Source organism: Meles meles, chromosome 3 (genome assembly GCF_922984935.1).
Source record: "Meles meles chromosome 3, mMelMel3.1 paternal haplotype, whole genome shotgun sequence".
Lineage (NCBI taxonomy): Eukaryota > Metazoa > Chordata > Mammalia > Carnivora > Mustelidae > Meles > Meles meles.
Window position 1 is genome coordinate 55,047,906 of NC_060068.1, and position 15,560 is coordinate 55,063,465.

Consider the following 15,560-nt stretch of genomic DNA (forward strand, 5'->3'; position numbering starts at 1 on the left):
AAGGACCCTCTACTTATTGGGGTTTATCAGTATTCAGAGTATGTGTGGGGGCGCCTGGGTGGCTCAGTGGGTTAAAGCCTCTGCCTTCGGCTCAGGTCATGATCCCAGGGTCCTGGGATCAAGCCCCACATCGGGCTCTCTGCTCAGCAGGGAGCCTGCTTCGTCCTCTCTCTCTGACTGCCTCTCTGCCTAATCTCTCTCTGTCAAATAAATAAAATCTTAAAAAAAAAAGAGTATGTGTGTAGTTATAATTATAACTGAGAAATATTAACTACAATGCAGAATTTTACTATATAGAAATTACACATCTAAAAAAAAGAAACTACACATCTATCATTTTATTTTTGAGTTTTTTATGGAACAATTTATGAATGTCAGTTAGAATATCTATATATATGTATTTTACTATGAAACTTATGTTTGAAGGGTCCCTGAAAAAAGAAAAAAAGGACTTGTCTTTTTAATCCTGTGTTAAAAAAGATAATGACTGGTTTAACCATTTTTATTCTGAGATTTACATACAGAAGTTTTTGAGGCTTAGAGAATCAATTTAAATGGATTTTCTCCAGTTGTCCATATTCTTATTTCATAATATATCCTCTCCTCTGACGATAGCAGATTTAGATGTTAAGGATTTATAGCACATTCTCTGTACAGGTTATGGGACTCTAATAAGAATACAGCACATTCTCTGTACATGTTATGGGACTATAATGAGAATACAGATATTAAACGGTTCCTTGGTCAATCCAGGGAATTTAATGTAATTGTCTAAAAGTGTCTACTTCTTGTAAGTACTTAAGTTCTCCTATTATCTTAATTAGTTTTTATTTTGTGTATGCATTGATACCATTAAATTTCAAGATAAAGTGGTAATTAAGATTTTTTAGCTTATTAAATTAACAACTTTTCTCATATTTTATTAATTGAGTTTTAGTTTTAAAGAGATGATAGAAGGATATTTTCTTTCATGGAATAAATTAATGTACAAGAGAAGTATCTTTTAGAGCAAGGTGGCTCTATGAAAATTCAAAGTGAGAATGTTATTTACAAGATAAGAAAGCCACAGACTTTTCTTTATGTTTCTCCCCCTTCTCCATATAGTACCGATATTTACCTGATGAGCATAGTATGATTTGATTGTCTAACACTTTTAGAGATTATGAGAAGCGATGTCCTCAAAGAGTTCATAATGAGGAATTGAGAAATGATAGGCTAGAATAACATGGAAATTAATATAAGGCAGATTAAATGCTAAGAGAAATATATATTATATGACCCTACATATATAATATTAGCCAACCTTATTTTGGGATTGGGGGACATTCTGCTGAAAACATTAAGAGTTGAGTAGAGTTTTAAAGGATAGGTAGAACCTTGAAAGGGTAAAAGCATAGGTAACTTCATTTTGAGAAAAATGTAAAAGGCTTGACTATTTCCAGAATGATGAGAATTACAAGACGTTCACCATAAAGTCTGATATACAAGCATTTACAGAAGAACCTGAAGAGTCTGCCATGATTTTTGTGCAGACTTAAGGTTGATTTGTTTTGTTTGTATCCATTTAACTGCTATAATTAATTGTCAGTAGGAAAGATGATCTGAAGTAGGATGATTAAGGAGAACATTATTTTAGTGATTTAAAAGACAACTTAAAGGGTCCTTCTCTAAGAAGAATTGGGGATGGATGGATGCAGGGTTCACATTCAATGTTAAAGAAGTATGGAGATGAGAGAAAAGGAAAAATCTAGGTTTAACACTGAGAGAATTATACCTAAGGAGTAGACTGGAAGGTAATTCAATTACCAAGTCTAAAGAACTAGGAAGTAGAGAATGAATTTTGTTGGGTAATAAATGCAGCTTTGTACTTGAAAAGAGTGAGATTGTGCAGTGTTTTCAGGTTACCCAGATGGTTATGCTGAAGAAATATAAGTTTGGAACTTTGAAGATAAGTGTAATATAAAGATATGGTTCTAAATTTCATAGACCTAAAAACAGGCTGGTAAAATCTATACACTTTTAATTAATGCACATATGCTGTCAAATATACATACCAAAAAGTGAATACCATTTCAGTGATATCTGATTGTTTAAAATCATTAAGGTATATCAGTTTACCCAAGGAAATATTTTGAGTTAGGAAAGAACACAACTTTAACTGGAACTTGAATCAAAAGTAGGATGTATCTCATAAGATAAAAAGAGAACAAATAAAACAATACAAAGAAAAGGAGAACTTAATAAATTCTTAGTAAGAGATCTTACTAAGAGTTGTGCTGAAGAAAACAAAAAAGGCAAGAGTTGTAGATATTAGTAGGAAGTTCACCATTGCCAGATGCTGCTCTGTAATCAGTTGGGATAAAAGTAAAAATTTGGGGTGTCTGGGTGGCTCAGTCGACTAAGCATCTGCTTTGGACTCGGGTCCTGATTCTAAAGTCCTGGGAGGCTACCTACATCCAGTTCCCTGCTCAGTAAGAAGAGTCTGCTTCGCCCTCTCCCTCTTCTTCATCCTCCCATCCCCTGCTTATGCTCTCTCTCTCTCTCACTCTCTATCAAGTAAATAAAATCATTTTTAAAAAGGTAAAAATTTACTATAGGGCATAGGGCTTATCAATTACAAAATTGTTAGTAACTTTAGTTGGGTTAAATTCTTCTGATGTAGTAAGAGAATAGACTGATAGATTGAAGGATGAATGCCAATTTTTTAAAAATTAAAAAAAAGTAAATTTTTCTTATTTGATACTTGGATACGCTTTTATTTAAAATATTTTATTTATTTATTTGACAGAGAGATCATAAGTAGGCAGAGAGGCAGACAGAGAGAGAGGAGGAAGAAGGCTCCCTGCTGAGCAGAGAGTCCCATGCGGGGCTCATTCCCATGACCCTGAGATCATGACCTGAGCTGAAGGCAGAGGCTTAACCCACTGAGCCACCCAGTCACTCCCTTGGATACTCTTAATGTATTATATTATATTATTAATGTTATGCATTCATATTAACCACTGAGCTTTAGAATGACTAAACTCCCATACTTTTTTCTTTAGTGAAAATATCCCATATGTAGTTTCTATAAAAGTAAGTGGCAGTATACCATGTGACCTCACCTGGGCCTTAACTGCATGGAAATTATCCAGAATCTGAAGCCTAATGAATATTCTTCCTGCTACTGTGTGTATTGGGTTTTCTTTGCAGTTTATCAATAAATTTCCTTATTACTGGGATTATTTAGAAGGGATTTCTGTACTTTGCAACTGAAGAAAAAACATCAAGACACTAGGTCTTAAAGGCCCCTATATACTCTCCCAAAATTCCACAGTAAATTGCTGGGAGAAATATAAGAAAGAAACTAACAATTCTAGTACTCCAAACTCAGTGATGAATGAATATCTGACATGACGAATCTCCATTTTCATTAATAGATGATCCCACCCTTCCCTGGCTTTGGGGATTTTGAGGTCCTCCTATCCCCATCTCCAACTGGAGAAAAAGTCAATAATTCTGGTGACTATATGGCTTGTCTCCTCTTTAATTTGTCATTTTTAACCACTTTATTTCTGTTCAAAGAAAGTTTGCACTTACAATTTGCTTCATTTTTTTTTAAATTCACTTACAGCTCAGCTTATTTCAGTTAAGACAATTTTTCATATTTATATACACATTACTTTTTATCTTTTTTTCCCCTTCCCTTTCAACTCTTCTCCAGGAAGGTCTTTATTGACCTCTCCTTCTTTCCACCTTTTATTTTTATTCCATTTGTGAGTCAAAGAAAGACCTCCCTTAAATATAATAAGCATAAAAGAAAGCTAATAGTAAACATACATCAAGGAAACTAAAAGTCATGTATTTGAAGTGAATTTAGTCTTAAAGAAAAGCAGGTGAACATTGAATTTGATAAACTTTGAAATTGCTTAGAATTCCTCATATTTAAAAAGAAGAATTCCTTGTATAAATCTCCTTTACTTCCATCTGCCATCTTTTATTCTGTCTACCTCTTTTATTCTACTTTAATGAAAACTCTTATCCTTCAAGAACCAGAATTCATACTAACTTTTTAAATCCCCATCCACATTTTCTGTTTACTTCTGCTATTTTAAGATTTTCACTGAATTACATTGAAAACTCTTAAGTTTTAGAAGCAACATGTAATAAAACTGTTATTTGTTTACTATACTCTGGAACATAATTAGTATTCAAAATACTGCTTCTGTGCATAATCCATTTAATTTTTTAAGAAAGATCTTTTTCAAAGTTGGAATCTTCCATTGTTATGAAACACTGAATAAATTAAAAAGAAACGAAATGAAGAATTTAAAAGTAATCTTCAAAATAGGTCAATAAAAAAAAAGAAAAGAAAGACACCTGAAATTATATGAACTCACTGTTTCCATTAGTAGCTCTTTTCTTGGGTAATCACCAGTTTGTTCATCAAAGTTAACATTTTACCAGCGGTGAGCAAGTTTCCCCCATGATTAGAAGCATCTAAATCTGAGCAGCACTCTTTGGCATAACTCTAAATTATATGCCATTTATTTAAGCAGTTACTGTGTAATTAGTGTGTCTTAATTTGAGCATTAAAAATGTATTGAGTTCTACATGCAGCATTTATAATTACAAGATCAATTTGTGGTTAACTGATTTCACTGCTAAGATTTTTGTATCTGGAATATTATATGCTTTTCCAAAATTGCCACAGTAGTGAATTTTGTGTTGGAGAGTTCTTTAGTAAAAATAAATCATTTGTATTTTATGGTAGATATTGAAACAGGCTAAGTGTAAACCAATTAAAGAACCAATAATATACTAAAAATAAACTATTACGTAAGCAATCATTTATATGTGCATGTATATATATGTACTCACATACAATATACATAAGTATAGTCATTCCAGGTTAATTGCCCTATTTAGGAAGAATAAAGCCTTTATTGAAGTTTGATTTGTATTTTTCTGAAACCAGGCATTTTAACCTGGTGTGATTTAAAAAAAAAAAAAATTTGTTTTATGACTTCCATAAGCAATGTTGTGAAAATATTCCTATTTGTATTTCTATGTTGGCAGAAACATTTAATCTCCTCTTACTCTATGCAAGTTCTTATGCCACTTAAACATCAAAATGACACAAGCTTGACTTTCTCCTAGTATCAAGCACAAATATGATTGACTTAGTAGATTGTGTCATGATACAGATACGTTTGTTCTTTGACTAAAGTTGATAAACTGATTTTCCAAAGGAAAAAATGGAAGTTTCAGAATGCCATTACTTGGAGTTGTGGCACATTAAAGAGCTATTTAAGAGCATACATCTGGAGCACAGCACAATCTGCTGTTGGAAAGCATAATTAGATACTTAGTTTGGTGTGCAGAATTTTGCATGAATGACCCTGTTATTTTTTCCCCTTAAATCAAAACAAAATTACCCCAAAGGCTCATCTTAAAAATGCAGCTTCAGCAAAGTTGGTGTATAGTATATTTGGGATTTTAAATGATGCACTGGGCTACCAATTTAGGCATCAATGAATAAAGTATACAAGAATAGAAAACAAAAATTGAAAAGGAAAAGGAAGGTTTAACTGGAGAGCTTGAAAACAAAATCAAAACAATAGATATCTATGGAACAATAAAAGGTTTAATATTAACCAACAGAGGTATATTTTAGAGTTTAATATAAAAATGAAAATTAATACAGTTAATATATAACTTTGAAAATTAATATATTATACTATAATGCAACTAATGTACTTTATATTAATATAATAGTATAATTAATATAACTTAGAAAAGAAGTTGAAATCTGGAGAAGATATTTTAAGAGGTATAAATTTTATATAACACTAGTGGTATGTATTTAAGTCATGGTCCAGTTGTTTTTTGTTTTTTTTTGCAAGGTAGTCCTTTCACCTTATTTCACCCACCTTGTCTGAGAAGTCTTGTTGATTGGCTTCTACTCAAGTAGCCATTAAAAATGAAGCAATATTTTCTTTCTGGAATTGTTTCATGGCGAATCCCTGGCACAATCTGGGGTAAACTTATTCCCAGTTCAAAGGGTTTTGGAACATGGAGTGGTGAGGAAGAAAAAATGAGTGAGGGACAGAGAGAGAAGGAAGAGAGAAAAAGGGAAAGAGGGAGAGATGGAGAAAGGGAAGAAGACACAAGACATGAGGGAAGGAGAGAGACAGAGACAGAAAGAGAGACCCAGAGAGGGAGAGAGATGGCTCAAGAAAGAGAAGTGTTTCTTCAGTGCCAGCAGTACAGCATAATGTACCTCAGTGACTATTAATGCCATCTATACTAAGAAGTAGAAGACATTTTCTGTAGGAAGAGTGAAGAATGAAGCAGAAATGCATCAAGAAAAAAAAAAAGGAAGAAATATTGTCTTGATGACATCTACATATGTGGTTACTAGTAGATTTTGATGTGACATATCCTTGTTTTAAGTTCTTTGAGATATACTAAACTTTTTTATTCTTAAGCTGGTTGAATGGGCTTCTGTTACTTGTAACATAAAGAATCCTCATTTAGTGAAAGACAATTATGTGAGAGAAAAAGTGATAATTGTAGAATAAATGTTTTAAAAAGTAATTTAGGATTAACGATTAAGTGAAAAAAGCAACAGTTCGTTAGAAAGCAACACGTAATTATGGTTTATATACTCACATAAATATTTCATATTAAGAAAAGCTTTGTCTGTAGAGGAAAACTCAAGGTAGAGTTCCCAGTTAAGGCAATAAACTTCAGCACACAGGTATGACAATTCAAAAATGTTTAGAATTTACATTTTTTTCATCCATCTATAATTCACTACAGATCACTCTTGTAAGTAGAGTCACTGTTGCAAATTATGGCCTGTCAAGAATTGGATTAGTGAGATTCAGCATTTTTCAATCCATTTTCTCATAATGACATCCCATCCACTTCCAATTTCAATCTCTAAGTGCTATCTATATTTGTTTTATATTAATGGTCTGGCACAATTTCTGTTGCAATAAAATTCTTTATTGATAACTTCTCCCAAAGAGCTCTTGGATAAGAATGCTATTTTGATTAATAATAGCTCAGGTCTCTGTTAAATGTCCCTATTAATAATACACTAGAGGTACTCTAAAGATGAATGTCAGTAGCCGTTTGTCAACACTTTATCTTAAAAAATATGCCTTGCCTCAACACACACACAGATGCACAAACATCAGCTGAGCACCAAGAGAGTAGTCAAATACCTGTACTTAGTGACTAGAGAACAATGATAAGATACATACACAGTTTTTAAAGAAAATAGAGCTTGTTATATGATGAAGAAAATGGTAAATCACTGACTGGCAATGATTAGAATTTATCATAAAAGCAATCAGAATAAGAATGAGTCGTTTATTTTTGCTGTGTTTTTGTGTTTGCTTGAATGGTAAGAAAAAGGACACCCAGTTTAATTTTTGTGCTTGCTTTAAGCTTTTAGAAGGAAAACAGTCTAAATACAAAATATTATCACTTCAATTGTTTCTATAATTTAGAAGGAAAGAGTGGCAATCTCCTCCCACATAGTTTATTCCCCCTTCCTCTTGACATTCATATTGCTTATTGAGGTTCAATTTATAAAATATAGCAGAGGATTAGTTAGTTGATTGCTAAATGAGTCTAAGAAATAGACTTTCATTGTAATTTTTAAACAATTAACATAAATTGATTATCTATGCTGCCTGGTTTCCTAGCTTAATTAAAAATAATCATCTTTGTTAAAAGTATGTTTTAAGGTTAACTTTATCAAGGTCGCTAACAGTGCATCAAATGAAAAATATATTCTTGCCTTTTCTAGTTTTCCCCCTTTTTTTTTTCTTTCCCTGGTGTGAACTGAATACCATGCCCATCTACATTCCTTGTGTATGGTTTCCTCGAAGAATTTATGCTATACCAGTCCTTCAACTACCGTATCAGTACAGGCGACACAGACCTATAGCTAGAATATTTTACTTTGCATTATAAATTCAGTGACATTCCACTTTGGAATTACAAAACTAATAAACACTTAGAGACCATATTCTTTACTTCTCTTTTATTATAGGAGATTAAATTGTGGTAAAATAGCATATGATGTGACAAAAGAAAAGCAAAAACAAATAGAAATATATGCTTCTTTTATATCACTCATTTTAATTTTGGATGTGAAGTTACATTAAATCATAGAGTAATCTTCAGTTTCAAATACTTAAAAGCAGTGAAGTTAAATATCTTCTTAAATTTTTTCCATCAAATGTCACCTCTCTAATTCATTTTTAATAGTGTAACACTTATTTTTGTTGTTGTTGTTGTTATTGCTTGGAAATTACTTGTCAATATATAGGAACTTTCTAATTAATTGAAATTGGAACATGTAGTTCCTTATATTAGAAATAAACCTGAGATTAGAAATAAAAATCACAAGAGTTCCCTAAAAATCTATAGTAATGTCTATTAAAATCTGGATGAAAGAAATGCTTTTAAAAATTAGGGTTTAAGAACTCATTTAAAAAAACAGAAAATTTAACAAAGATGTAAGAAGAATGAAAGATAGGAAAGCAACATGATTCTTCCCAGAGAAGTCTAGGCTGAGACAATTGCAAGGGTGAGTTGGTGGGGGTGGGGGGGGGTTAGGTGAGCCTGGTGGTGGGTATTAAGGAGGGCACATATTGCATGGAGCACTGGGTGTGGTACATAATGAATCTTGAACACTGAAAAAATAAAATTCAAAAAAATTGCAGGGGTGAATTGAAGCTAAAATTTAATCCTTTCAAGGCTTAAGTTATTTTTACAGAGGCAGCATATCACTAATACAAAAATCTAACAAAAATAAATATTAAAAAAATTTTTAAAATCTGATTATAATTGTGCAACTTTGTTAAATATTAACAAGTGTAATTCAAACAATACAGTATAGACAATTGAAGTCACTCTAGAAAGATAAGAATAGATTGTTCTAAACCCATTAATGCAATTCAATTTCTTAATGTAGAAATAAGGGAAATGCAGGATAGACACAATTCACAAAAGAAAGTAACAATAAACTTTATGGGGGAAAAGGAGATAGGTTAAATGAACCTCTCTAGAAATCAATGAAATACATACTTAAGCAATAAGATTTCACCTTCAATTTATTAATGATGAAATAAATTATATTTAGTGACGTGGGCTCAAACAAGTACTTTATTTTAACCTTTTCTAGAGCAGTTTTGTATTATATATTTGTAATAAGCATATTTTTATTTAAGAATTCTAATGCTAGAAATAGATCCTATGTAAATAATTATTAACATGCTCAAATACTTAACTACAGTAATATTCAAAGCATTTTAAAATAATACAGAGGAAGACTGGTTAAATAAAGTTGATTGCATACTTTATATAATTTAATGATGCTATTTAAGAATAATGCACTAATCATTATAATGTACTCAGTGAAAAATAAAATCAACTTACAAAGCAGTATGCTTCCTTTCTCTAAGGCAAAGGGCTATTACCCTGCACAAACACATGCACATAACACACACACACAGGGCAAAATCATACATATTAGCATTATATTGGAAATAAATTCTGTAAATTTCAGCACATTTCCAAAGGCAATTATAATCTTCAAAAATTCAAAAGAACATTACATAATAATTAGGATGGTCTTGCAATTTAGAGAACACTGGCAATTTTAATTTTCTTTTTATTAAATACTGAGTTAATTTTATAGTGTTTAAAATTAGTAATATAATTATTGGATTGCTTACATAAACAGTCCATTCTCATTGATACCAAATGGTTGTAAACTTTAGACCAATGCTAGAGGCCATTATAAATTTCCCTCAGAATCCTCATGTACTGTTGGTGGGAATGCAAACCGGTGCAGCCACTCTGGAAAAACAGTATGGAAATTTCTCAAAAAGTTAAAAATAGAACTGCCGTGGGGCACCTGGGTAACTCAATGGGTTGAAGCCTCTGCTTTCGGCTCAGGTCATGATCCCGGCATCCTGGGATCCAGCCCTGCATCAGGCTCTCTGCTCAGCGGGGAGCCTGCTTCCCACTCTCTCTCTACCTATTTGTGATCTCTCTCTGTCAAATAAATAAATAAAATCTTTAAAAAAAAAATAGAACTGCCCTAAGATCCAGCAGTTGCACTACTAGGTATTTGCCCAAAGGATACAAAAATACTGATTCGAAGGAACACATACACCCTTTATCAGTAATAGCTAAATCATGGAAAAAGCCCCAATGTCCATTGACTGATGAATGAGTAAAGATGTGGTATATATAAACAATGGAATATTACTCAGCCATCATTTTCAATTTACGCTGATGGAGCTAGAGAATATTATGCTAAGCGTAGTAAGTGAGAGAACAAATATCATATGATTTCATTCATATGTGGAATTTAAGAAACAAAATAGATGAACATGGGGGAAAAAAAGAGAGAGGCAAACCAGGAAACAGACTCATAACTATAGAGAACAAACAGGGTGGTTGGAGGGAAGAGGGTGAGGGGATAGGTTAAATAAAGTGATGGGCATTAAGGAGGGCACTTGTGATGAGTACTGGAAATGATATATAAGTGATGAATCACCTAACTCTACACCTGAAACTAACATTACACTGTATGTAAACTAACTGGAATTGAAATAAAAATTTGAAGAAAGAAAAAAATTCCCTCAGTGCACATTCTTCTTTGTATTAATGAGTAACTTTTTTTTGAGATGCATTCAAAACTGGATAAAAGACATTGACTGATCTTTTTCTTATGGATTTCCTTAGAAGGACTCCGGATTGTGCTTTGATAATGATTACTATAAATTAGTGGTACATGTGAGACCGAGTAATGTCTCAACCCCAGTTTTCCTGAGAAATCAACACCAAGACATGATTAATACGTAAGGTTTTTATTAGAAAAAAATGTCTAGATGAGAGAGAAAGGGTCTGGACAGACTGAGAAGACAATGCAAATTTCACCGAGTGCAAGAAAGAGAGAAAAAGTTGGATGAAATCATCCAAATGTACTGCTGGCGCAATGTAAGACAGGTTTGGCTAAGCGGTTGGGAAGTCTTCAAGTCAAAGCTGGTGATCAGAAACTCTGTTTATACCAGAAACAGTTATAGGTTAATATCTCTGTTGCACTGCAGTGTTGACTGGGAGCAGCCCATCAGATAGATATGTATGCTTGCAAAAATGTGGTTATGAATCTCGAAGTGCAGCAGCTGTTTCACTCATCTATTATATTTTCAAGGCTGCTAGAATTAGGATATCTTAACATTAACTTTCAAATTACTAGTATAATTCATAATATATTTGTTATCCATCTTTTTCTATTTTAATTATTTGTTTCTATGTATTTTATATATGTGCTATGTGAGTATATATGCATGATATATCACACAATAAATATATAGAAACAAATAAGTATATACTTAGAAATATATAGATGAAATATATAAAAATATATATTTCTCATATATAAAATATATATTTGTATATATTTTTATTTATATAAATAAATATATACATTATATATTTATATTATATATAAATATATAAAATATATTATAAATATATATAATATATAATATATAATATATAATATAAATATATATATTTATATATAATAATATATAATTTATATAAAAATATATATAATATATATTTATTTATATAAATGTATATATTCATATATACAAATATATATCATATATAAAAATATATATGAGAAATATTTAGAAATACATATATAGTCTTCTCAAATACAACGTTTACTTCTGTGTTCTCTCTGAAGAAAGAGCAATGTAACATTATCTATGACTAATTATAAGATTCAAAGTATAAACACATATTTTATATACTATGTCAAGTTCAAAATAGATAAAATGATTGTCATATCATATACTTAGAAATTTAAAGATTCTGTTAAGAAATCAGTCATTATAAAGATCAACTATATAAGAAATAGGAAAACATGTCCATTTAGCCTGTAGAAGCATAGTAAATGGCCAGGAGAAGGGGGGCAGATTTCCTAAAATTGCTAAAAAAATTTAGTAGCGTGCAAGTCCATGCAATTTGCAACTTTCTATTTATTCTTCCTCTAGTTTTGGCCTTATTTTTGTAAGAAATGTACAGTTCAATTAACTAAATTTATTAATACATAAATTTCATATTACTGTATTTTAAACTCCATTGTCTGAGTAATTTTGTCTTGTTTTGTTTTGTACTTTTTCTTCATCAGTCTTGTCAAAACAACACAAAAAACATGAACAATCTTCTTTCAACTACAGTTTTTAAAAGTCTTTGCTATTGATTTTTTTATTGATTTCTTTTGTTTGTTTAAATTTGATTAGCCAACATATTAGTACATCATTAGTTTTTGACTGTTGTATTCAATGATTATTTGTTGCATATAACACCTAGTGCTCATCCCATCATGTGCTCTCCTTATTGCCTGTCACCGAGTTACCCCATTCCCAACTGATAACCCTTTCTACAACCGTCAGTTTGTTTCCAAAAATCAAGAGTCTCCCAGGGTTTAGCTCCCTCTGTGATTTCTTTCCTTTCTGTTTTCCCTCCCCTCCCCTATGACCCTCTGCACTATTTCTTATATTTCACTTAGCAATTTTATTGCTATAAAATTTATTGCTATAAAAGATATCCTTATATCTTTTCTTATTTTTTTATTTCATTCTATTATTTTTCTAATTTCTTTGGGTGTTTTAATTCTTTCTTTTCTGATACATTGAAAGATAGATTTTCTAAGTAGTATTAATTAACATTTGTGTTTTTCCTGTAATCAGTGTATGTTTTCATGTTCACAGGCTGAAGTGGTAACAGAAAAATGTGTCTAACTAAATATTAGGGAACATTTTTTAGCCTTTTAAATTGACAGAAGATAGAATGTGTCCTATTGAAAACTTGTAGTGGTCTTTTACTGACCCCTCCCAACTTGTAAGCAGCAAGTCAGAGAAGGTATATGGTTTTTATGGCAAATTGGGACTGGATGATTTTGAGTCATTATTGGTGCAGTTGAGAAGGCAGTCTGTCTAAAGTGGATGCTGGGATAATTAAGGTCAATATCAACAGCATTTTAGCATTCTCAGCACATGTAAGCTAAACAATGTTTAGACTATTTCATATTTTCAAAGTGTCCAGATATATTTTGGTATATGAATCATAACAATGGAAAAACTTCCCAAACCAGAGTAAAGAAATACTCAACTAATGAATTCAAAGTATTCATACTGGGGGTCTAGATCTATATTATATTGTCATAGAACCAAAACCTGTTTCATTTTTGTGACCTGACATTCTTACTTAGGTAGTAAAGGCAAATATCTCTGAAATTAAGAGCCTATTAATTCAGCTGGTGGGGATACTACTGGCTCAAAAAGAACTCAGAAATATTTTGTTACTTATGGCAGTTATTTCTTAAAGCTGGTTTCTTGACCTTAGCAATTTTCTTCTCATCTTGTGCTTCAAGGGGTCAATGCAACTGCCACATGTGGTTGCCAGGATACATGTGCACACACTGCCTGATGCAAACGCAATGGAATAGCTTGATTTGTCATCAAAATGGAGAAAGCTTGAGGCAAAAGTGGAGTGGTGAGTAGCAACTAGAATTTGCAAATGCTGATTGTCTTGTAAATTAACAAAACAGTGTTTGTAGCAGTTGATACTGTGCATAAATGCATATGTGTGTTTGTCTATCTGTATACTGAAACTTAGTTGTATAGGTATATATTTCTAATGTGAAAGGCACATGAGAAGAAATAACAATTTATAATTGATATGTGGTTAAGAGTTTTCATTTCCTATTTAGAATCAACAAATAATGATATTGCATTATTTCCAATATTAGTTTGTCCCACCTGCTTAGTCTTACATCATAGTAACAATTGCCTTATTTTCCTGGTTAATAAATATTACCCAACAGAATTTCTAGAGGAATCTTAAGTAACCCACTAGAGATTAATTTGCCATTTTCTATTTCCACACCATTTTCAAAACAGACATCATTTTGAAAGACTGTTAACTAAAGAGTGTTGAAATGAATTTCAGTTTTGTGCCTGAACCTATGGCAATGCTATTTGAAATGTCCACCAGTAAGAGTTCTCAGGGAGATGGAGTTGTCTGTAGTCCTAAAAGATATTTAAATACTTACATATCATTTCTCTATGAGCAAGATGTTTTAAAATTTTTGAATTATTTTCACAGCATTTATACTATAAAGAAGAAATTGTAATATACTAAAATATTTTCTCTTGATTAATTTTGTTATGTAAAGTCCTTCTTATGATTGTATGTAGCTTCCTTTTTAACCTATTATCTTCTAATGGAATGAAAATGGTCAAAGATTACTGATATAGAGAGCTAAAAATGAGAAGGAAAAGAGATTCAAAGTGCTAGGAAATTCAAATCATAAGGAGATGTGAAGTGACTTATGGCTCATTTACTATTTAAAAATCATAAACATTCTGTAAACTAAATTCCCTCAATTCACCCTTTCCATGTTTTCAGAAGGGGCAAATACACCAATCTTATCTTTCCTAAGATAGAAAAACTCTTAAAAGAATTTCATATTGTAAAGAATTTCTGTGTCAAAATCTTACATAACATATAGACATTTAATTGAGGATATTAATTTCTGTACTCTAGATGCTGACGCATAACCATTTAACATTCATGTCATTGACAGATATTTATTTCACCACCGCAAGCTATAACATATAAAAATTTAATTATGGATATTCATTTCCTTCTTTTAACTGTGATGTATACCCATTTAACTATCACATCATGGATACATATATTTTCAATAATGCAAGCTGTGAAATGTTAAAATTAACTGCAGACACCTATTGCCTTGTTCTAGTTTCATGCATATAAAAACTAGGCACAAAATTATAGACAAACAGGTATTTTACTGTCAAATACTTTTAATAAAATGACATTTTCAATTTTAGCAAGTGAATATTTAATCTTTCAAAGAAATGTAATTATAAATTTAGATATGAACAATTGTCTAACAGATAATATGAAACTGAAATAATTCATAACTTCAAAAATAAAATTTCAAGTAGATTAATATTTTTATAAAATGAGGCATATCTGCTATAAAATGTCAAGAAAAGGGAAAAAGCACCTAAAATTAAAAATTCACACCAAAATTCTAACACTTAAAGACAGGCTCTGACAAAATTCATTTACAGTATAGAGAATGTCTCTCTATTGCACATAAAAAGTTACAAAGGTAAAGATACATAGGTGGATAGATATTCGAAGATAAACAAAGAGAATAATGATTTAGAAGAAAAATTATTAAATGCGATGTCATTTAACAAAGGAAATAAAGCTAAAGACAAAATACAGAAATTGATTAATTTCAGAAAAATCTTCTTACCACAAGACATATATAGTTACTATATGTGTGTTTAAATTTAGAAAACATATCCAAAATTGTGTGGCGTTACATTGGGTCATCAGAGAGAATATTATAATTACTGATGCCTGAGTTTTACCCCATAAATTCTGATTTAATTGATCTAGAAAGGTGTGGTTGAATTATCGGGAGTTTTAAG